General features: G+C 47.4%; 1 pseudogene; it reads left to right on the top strand.

The window, feature by feature from the left end:
• The window catches only part of LOC138764691 (zinc finger protein 135-like), a 62,166-nt pseudogene extending 53,919 nt beyond the window's left edge, over positions 1-8,247 (top strand).
• Positions 8,248-9,376: the final 1,129 nt, after the last annotated feature.

The raw sequence follows: 9,376 nt of genomic DNA on the forward strand, positions 1-9,376 counted from the left end.
CCACTGGTAGGCTGGCAGGCCAGAGGGTTGAGATAACTACTTCCTGTACAGGGCGCAGGTGAAAGGTTACTCCCAAGTGTGAACTCTCTGGTGCCTCAACATGGTGAAGAACTGGCTGATTCTGATCCCACATGGGGAACAGGTGAAGGGTCTCTTCCCAGTGTGACTAAAAACACCAAAATGCTGAAGGAACTCAGCTGGTCTATTCAGCATCTTCAGGAGACAAAGATGTAACCTTTCATATATCTTTGTCTCCCTTTGATGCTGAATAGACCAGCTGAGTTCCTCCAGTATTTCGGTATTTTACTACAATCACAGTGCCTGAAGCCTCTCGTGTTTTTCTCTCCCCAGTGTGAACCCGCTGGTATGCCCACAGGTCAGTGAGCTGAGAAAACCCCTTCCTGCAGAGGGAGCGGTGAATGGTTTCTCCCCAGTGCAAATCCGCAGGTGTGGCCAGAGGCCTGAATAATCCCCTTCCCACGCAGGAAACAGGTGAACGATTTCTTCCTGGTGTCACTTAATCCAGTGTTGAAACAGGTGCAAGGATCGAGAGAACCCCCTCTCGCACACACAGTATTTAAAGGCTCTCTCCCCAGAGTGAATGTTCTGGTGCTGAGGACTGGGTGAGCTCCTTCCCCCACACATGGCAGGTGAACGGAGTCTCCCCAGGGGCGACAGCTGCTCCAGGTCCTTGGAGGTTTGAAAGCTCTTCCCACAGTCAGAGCAGAAGAATGGGCTGCCCCTAGTTGGGACACACTGGTGCTGCAGCAGTGCCTCAGAGCTGGTGAATCCCTCCCCACACTTGGAACAGGGGAATGGTCTCTCCCCAGTGTCACTGCACCCATTATAAGGGGTTTGTGTGCGGCCTCACTGGTCAATGGTCGTTTTGGGCCTGAGCCCTTCTTCAAGGTGTGAGTAAAATGCCGGCAGGCACTTGAATTAAAAGGCTGGACAGAAGGAAAGAAAGAGCCTGGGGAGCAGAACAGACCAACAGACAAAAGGTGTTGATTACATATGGATAAGAGGACTGGAAAGAGGAAAGGTAAGAATGTTTCGGGGAAGGCTGGGTTTTGTGAAAGCAGGGATGGGGAGAAAGGAGACAGGGAAAAGGAAAGGTGTTTACTAAAATGTGGTTTGCAAACCTTGAACTCATATAACAGTAAATCCTGGGTTCATCATAAGTTGCTCTCCAGTTTGTGTTACCTCTCCTCCTTTCCATCAAAACGTATCACACCTTGACCATATTGATCTTGCCTACCGAGCAGCTTTCTCAACCCCATAATTAGGGAAAAGGATCATAGAGGATCATTCGGTTTCGGAAATAGCTCGTTTCCTTTTTGTCTGGATTATTGGGTGATCAGCTATTTCCCAAAAGTGATGGATGGCAGGGACCATGTAAGTTAGATAATAGCATCCCTCCCAGTGAGAGGGCAACCAGGGGTATGCCCTAATTCCATCACTGAGGAAGGTCCCATTCAGAGCGCGTAATTGCTGTTGGTATCCAGCATGAGGCCCAGTGCGAGGTGGGGAGGGGGGGTTTATCTCAAACTGAAAAGTGACATTCGTGCAATGATCAATTGCTGTCCAAGTTTTAATCCTCCTGCACATGCACATCCCACCCTTAGTAAACGTTAGTCCTCGGTCCTCAGTAGAGGCCTCATTTCCTTCCCCCAACGCCCACACCTAAGTAAGTTCCACGCATGCCACGATGCCAAACTCTTCTTCCATGGCCTCCAGGCTTCCATGACCTTGACTGTCCACCCCCCACCCAAGACCCTTTCTCCCACTTCAAGCTTTCTTCCTCCTGGCCAGCTGTCTGCTCTGGACATTTTTATTTCTAACTGCTACCAAAACATCAACCGCCTCAACTTTACCAACTTCCCCCCCAACCTGTATTCTAATCTCACCACCTCAAAATGCTCTGTCTCCACTCTCCCCACAATAATCCCAACCTTATCATAAAATGCACAGACAAGGGTGATCTGGCAGACTGACCTCTTCCTTGCCGAGGCCAGTCGACAGCTCTCAAACACCACCTCCTGTTGACCCCTCCCACAGGACCCCACCACTACACATCAAGCCACTGTCTCCAACACCGTCGCCAACCTCATCACCTCTAACCACCTCCACCCCCACCCGCCCCCACCCCATGGCTGCCAACTTCATTGTCTCCCAGTCCTGCACTGCCTATTTCTTTCTTCTATCCAAGGTATGGAAACATCCATACGACAGACCCATTGTTTCTGCTATTCTTGCCCCACTGAACTAGTTTTATCTTATCTTGACTCTATCTTTTCTCCCCTGGACTAATCCTTCCCCATCTATATCCATGACACCTCACATGCCCTCCAATTCTTTAATGACCAGATTCCCAGAACTGGACCACCTATTCTTTATGATGGATGTCTTATCCCTTTATATCTCCATTCCCCACACAGAATGTCCAAAGGCACTTTTTTCTTCCTCAACCAAAGACCCGACCATCATCCTTTACCTCCACCTGGCAGACACTCTAAATAACTTCTCCTTTTACTTTGTTTCACTTCCTCCAAATTAACAAAGTAGTCATGGGTACCTGCATGGATCTCAGCTATGCCTGCCTGTTTGTGGGCTTTGTGGAGCAATCAATGCTTCAAGCTGACACAGGCAAGACCCCTCAACTCTTCCTCTGATATATCGACGACAACATCAGGGCTGCCTCATGCACCCGCAATGAGCTTGTCAATTTCCACCCTGATCTCAAACTCATCTGGTCCATCCCTTCCTGGATCTCTGTCTCCATCTCAGGAAACAAGCTTTCCACTGACATGTATTACAAACCCTCTAATTCCCACAACTACGTTGACTACACTTCCTCACACCCTGTCGCCTGCAAGGATTCCAGCTCCTTTCTCTCCATCTCTGTCACATTTGTACCCAAGATGAGGTCTTCTGGTGCAGATCTTCTGAAATGTCTGAATTCTTCCTTAAGTGTGGCTTCCCCTCCATCACTATCAACTTAGCCCTCATCCGCATCTCCTCCATTTCCCACTCATATGCCCTGGCCCCCTCTGCCCCCAGACAAAAAGTATATAGAATCCCCCTCATCACCACCAACCATCCAACCAGCTTCCACATCCAATACATTATCCGCCAGAATTTTCAGCACTTACTACAGGATCCCACCACCAGATACATTTTTCATTCTCCACTGTTGGCCTTCCATAGGACCGCTCCCTCCATGATTCCCTCGTGTACTCATCCATCCCCACGTCCTTCCCACCACCCCCCCCCCCCCCCCAGTATCTTCTCCTGTGGCTGCAGGAAATGCAACAATTGCACCCTCTCACTTCATTTTTATATCCACAGGACTGATTTACTGCATCTGGTGCTCCCTTTGTGTGGCCTTCTCTACATTGGAGAGACCAGTCACAGAGTGGCAGATCGCTTCGCTGACCACCTCTACTCTGTCCACTATGACAGAGACCTCCCAGTAACCAATCATTTTAATTCTGAGTTGCACTCCCACACTCACATGTCTGTCCATGGCCTTGTGCACAATCCCACCCAGACCACATGCAGATTGGAGGAATAGCATCTTATTTTCCATCGGGGCACTCTCCAGCCAGATGGCATTAATATCACCTTCTCTGCTTTCTGCTAACTTGCTCATCTCTCCCCTCCCCTTTCTAGTTTTTTCAGTTCTCCCCTCCCTTTCCCCTCCACCCACCCACCCATCCCTCCTCCTCTTGATCGCTACTGTCCTCTCCCTCATTTCTCCACCTATTATTTCCTGCCTCTGCTACCCTGCCTTTCTCCCCCTATCTTTTTATTTGGGCACCTGTCGACATTCTCTTGTACCTTGATGAAGGGCTCAAGCCCAAAAGGTCATTATGTATTTGTACCTTTGCTACATAAAGGACACTGTTTGATCAGCTGAGTTTCTGTCATGATTTACTGGTAAACTTGTTCAACCTAATGGTGGGATGATGAACAAGTTATGTTCAAGCCTGCACCAATTATTAAACAAATGGCTTGCGTATCTACATATGGGATGTTTTCCGTCTTTCCTGTCTGATTATTGTGACATCTCCAAGCTTGGTGCTCCATTTGATGAAATGGTACTGCTATCATAGGAACTCCCTGACCACTGTGGAATGTAACTGGATACAAGTCCAATACTGTGACATATGGGTCTTAACATATAGGAGAGACGTACACAAATATGTTTTGTCATGCCGTTCTCACTTGGACATGTGGAAGGACCCGTAATCCCAATGACCTGAAGTATAACAAAAATCCCAGAATATAACCCCACAATTCAACAATATATACAGTGTCCATGGTGTTCTTGTTTATAAGCAACTCAGGTTTCGGTGACATCACGAGTTCTCCCTTCTCTCATGGATAAAATGTATCTGCTGGGATTGCCCTTTGACCTTTACTACCATGGGTGTAGTAAGTAATACCTGGAACAGACCCTTCCACTTAGTTGCTAACTTCTTCTGTTCCCAATTCCTGATCAAAACATATCTTCTGGCTGGATACCAGGTAATGTTGTTTCCAGTTGGACTTCCTCCCTTTGAGCATTCTGAACCTGTAAATGTAAAGTTTCTCCTATATGTTAAGACCACGAGAGTGTCTCAGTGTTGGGTTTGTACCCAGTTACCATTCCACAGTGGTCAGGGAGTTCCTGTGGTAGCAATACTATTTAATCAAACAGAGCACCGAGCTTGGAGGTGTCACAATAATCAGGCAGGAAAGTTAGTAAGCATCCCATATGTAGATATGCAACCCATTTGTTTAATAATTGGTACATGCCTGTGCATAACTTATCCATTACACCCTCCTGCATTAGGTTGAACAAGTTTATCAGTTAGTTGTCGAAAATAGCTAATCATCTTTTCAATCGGCAAGTAAATCCAAACAAGCTTCTATATTCTTAGCAGTTGCCCAAGAGGTACGTACGTAATGGTTTCCCAAATAAAACTTCAGATGGTGTTAATCCTGTAATTCTCATTTCAAAGAGAACCAGGGGAGTACCTTTAGCCCAGTGGTTTTCAAACTGCCCTTCCTAAACTCACATTCTACCTTAAGCAATCCCCATGCCATAGGTGCTTTGTGATTGGTAAGGGATTGCTTAAGGTGATATGTGAATGGGAAGGGAAGGTTGAGAACCACTGTTCTGGACCCAATTATTTACTGAATTATTTTGCTTGAGAAAAATTGTCATTGCCCATTTCCCTTAGAGTTATGAAACCGTGTACATAACTAGTCATATAGATACAATTAAAACAGTGGTATTAAAATTTCATGATCTTGACCGCATTCACCTCTTCTGAGAAAGCAGTGAGAGTCTGGTATGTTGCTAATGTCTTCCACAGTGAAGACATCCAAAATATTCATTCATTCTGCCATCTTGTCTTCCATTACAATTTCTGCAGCATTGTTTTCTATTGCTCCTATGTCTACATTTGTCTCTCTTTTACTCTTCATATATTTAAAAAAGCTTTTCAGATTTATTGCCAGAGTACATACATGGCATCACATACGACCTTGAGATTCCTTTATCCTGCGTGCGTGGCAGAATTTACCACCAATAAAAATAAAAATAAACTGTACACAGCGTAGTGGAACAGAGTAAAGGTGTGAATTGAATATGGATGGAATGATAGGTATGCAAAAGGTGAGAATTGATAGGGGGAGGGGTATTGGCTGTGTGAAGGCAGAGCTGGGGAAAGGAGACAGAGGGAAAAGGGAAGAGAGAGGGAGATTCTGCTGGGGGTGCCAAAATCCAAATCTGTGTACTCTCTCCGAACCTTGCCTATCCCCGCCCCATTGTCTGGCCTCTGACCTTGTTCAGCTCTTCGATGCATCTGAATTCCTGTTGCCACCACCGTCTTTTCAAAGGAACCCCCTTTCCCATCCCACCCCCCCGCCCCCCCACCATTGCTGCTCAGGGAGCCCTGAGAGCGTTTGTGAGTGAACATGACTGACACTAGGATGTCGTCACTAGAGTGATAGCGATTGAGTGACAGGTCTCTAATGCGACTGTTGGTGGGTTGGGTGGGTTCCGATTGGTAGGTTGGGTGGGATCGATTGGTTCGTTGGAAGATGTATATCTTTTTGACATTACATTGGAAAATTGATGGTGGTGGTGGGGGGGGGGGGGGGTGGCATGCAGTTTACATGCATTTTGTTGAGCAGTTTCTGGACCATCAAGGGTTCTGGCTAATATGGTGGTCATCGTCCTCTGAAACAAAAACTACCATGAGCCTTCTGCTTAAAAATCTTAATTCCTGCTATTTCTCATCGTCATGTGTTTAATGTTGTAAATGCTGGGTTTATAATAAGTTCCTTACTCTAATGTTTGTTGCCTCTTCTTTTTCCCATTGAAACATATCACGTTTCTTTGTGCTAAATTTCACTCTACCTGTTGATCCTCCCTCACAGTTCAGGACACTTCCATGATTCGACGTGTTGCTGGTCCTGCCTCCAGGGTGTGTCGTTCTGGAACATTGGCTGCAGAGAATGCCTTGATCTCTCTCACTCCATCATCTTCTCTTTACAGGGTTAAGAAAGTGGTGTGTTTCCAGACAGGAAGCTTCAGAAAATGCCACGTTGAGGTCTGACACTCAGCTTGGATTCCTCAGGGCCATAGTATCAGCCAGCTTTCTCGGTGGATGAGAAGCACAGAAATCACCGCACTGAGAAACTCAACACTGTTGAGTACATGAACTGGATTTCAGCCCATTGGCCGATATGGAGGGTCAGGTGACCTGTGATAGAGCAAATAAAATACTCCAAAGTGAGGCGGTGCTTTCTGTGGATTTGCTGGAAAAGCATCCCTGCTCTCACACTGGGGAGAGACCATTCCCCTGTTCCGAGTGTGGGGAGGGTTTGCCAACTCTGAGGCCCTGCTGCAGCACCAGTGTCCCCACTAGGGGGGGCCCATTCCTCTGCTCTGACTGTGGGAAGAACTTTCAAACCACCAAGGACCTGAAGGAGCACAGGTGTGTTCTCCCTGGGGTGAGTCCATTCACCTGCCGCGTGTGTGGGAAGGGGTTCACCAAGTCATCCAACCTTCTGCAACACCAGAACATTCACTCAGGGGAAAGAGCCTTTAAATGCTGTGCTTGTGAAAAGGAGTTCACTCAATCCTTGCACCTGGTACAACACCAGAGAGATCACACCAGGGAGAAACCATTCACCTGCTCCCTGTGCGAGAAGGGGTTCACTTGAGCATCGCATCTCCTGAGGCACCAGAGAATTCACACTGTGGTGAAACTGTTCACCTGCTCCCTGTGTGGGAAAGGGTTCTCTCAGCCCTCTGGCCTGCAGGAACACCAGTGGCTTCACACTGGAGAGAAACCATTCACCTGCTCCCAGTGTGGGAAGTGCTTTTCTTGGCCTTCCCAGCTGCAGGTACATCAGCGGGTTCACACCAGAGAGAAACCATTCACCTGCTCCCTCTGTGGGAAGGGGTTCTCTCAGTCCTCCACCCTGCTGAGGCACCAGAGAATTCACACTGGGGAGAAACCATTCACCTGCTCCTTGTGCGGGAAGCATTTTTCTCGGCCCTATGGCCTGCAGGTACATCAACGAGTTCACACTGGGGAGAAACCATTCACCTGCTCCCTGTGCAGGAAGTGTTTTTCACAGCCCTCCGGCCTGCGGGTACATCAGCGGGTTCACACTGGGGAGAAACCATTCATATGCTCCCTGTGTGGGATCCGATTCAATGATTCCCCCAACCTGCGGAGGCATCAGAGAGTTCACACTAGGGAGAAACCATTCTCTCCCAGCAAGTGCGGAGAGGGATTCGCTGATTCCTCCTCTCTGCAGGCCCACTGTTGAATTTGCACCAGGGAAAGACCATTCAACTTCTCCCTGTGTGGGGAGGTGTTTATTCTGTCCTACAGTCTGTGGCTGGGATCATAAACCAGACAGTCCACATCAATGTCATTAACTGCTTGACGAGACTTAGCTGTGCAAGTTCCCTTTGGTGCTTTCAGTTGATTAAATTTGAAACTCTGTGATGCAACCTCTGGATTTTCAGATGATGAGGGAAGGTCACACAGCATCCATAGAAAGGAAAAGACAGTTGACATTTTGGGGCTGAGCCCTTCGCCAAGAGTTACAAAAATGAGACAGATATCCGAATAAAAAGGTGAGGGGAGGGGGGTAGCAGACGCTTAAATGTGGACACTGATGGGAGGGTAGAAGCTGAGAAGGACATCTGATGGGAGAAGGAAGTGAAGGGGGTGGGGAGCTGGAGGAGAGGGAACAGGGATAACAGAAAATGGAGGTTGATATTGATGCCACCTGGCTGGAGAGTGTCGGGATGGAATATAAGATGCAATGCACATTAGTGCTGGAGAAACTCAGCAGGACACACAGCATCCACAGGAAGGGAAAGTCAGTTGACGATTTGGATGTGGGACCTTCATCAGGAATGTGGAAAAAGTCGGTTTATTGATAAGGAGAGATGGTCAGGGAAACCAGCATAGGTGAACTGTTAAGAGGCCATACATGGATGCAGGTGGGAGTAAAGAAGAGAAAGAAGTTGAAAGGTACTGGGGGAGAGGGCAGAGAGTCTCTGACAGGAGAAGGCAGGGATGTGGGGTGGGAGCTGCAGAAAAGGAGCCAGGGAGATGCGGGAAAGAGAAACTGAAAAGGGGTTAACAGAAATTGGGTCAATGTTAACACCGTCTGGTTGTTGGCTGTGGAGATGGAATATAAGGTGTCCCTCCAGTTTGCGGGGTGATGTCGACGATTGGGATCCAGATTGTTGTTTCGATGTGGTTTTCCCTTGCAGCTCCAACTCTCCATGTGTTTGTATAATCCACAGTCCCTCTGCTGCCCCTGTTCATCGGATTTTTCATCTAAACTGCATCGGGTCTCCTGGGTCACTTACTATTTGTACTTGCTGGACTGAGCCCCTATCTGACCTGTACCTTGATGGTTATTGAATAAAAATGGCTGTAACTGGAAGATTTTGGCCATGTTCTTGGCTTCTGAAGCACCTTCTGGGCAACATTATCTCGAGACCCAACACCATGAGGCAGCCTGAATGTTCTATAAAACTCCTTAACCAGTGCCTGTGCCACTGTAATGCTATTATTTGGAACCTATGGACTTCTCCCACCAGCAATTTATGCCCACTTATTATTCCTACTCTACCCAGATGGATTCAATATTTCTGCTACTTTGAATTCCCTGATGTCCCTGGGTATTCACCATGTATATTCATATAATCATTGATACCATGTAATAGTTGAAACCCCCCCCCCTCTCTTTTTTTTTGGCCCAAAAATTGGGTGTTTTTATATAACCCATGTAAAAGTCAACTCCCACCCCACCATTTTTGGGACTGACCATCCATTCACCCAAGCTC

Source organism: Narcine bancroftii, chromosome 5, assembly GCF_036971445.1.
Source record: "Narcine bancroftii isolate sNarBan1 chromosome 5, sNarBan1.hap1, whole genome shotgun sequence".
NCBI lineage: Eukaryota > Metazoa > Chordata > Chondrichthyes > Torpediniformes > Narcinidae > Narcine > Narcine bancroftii.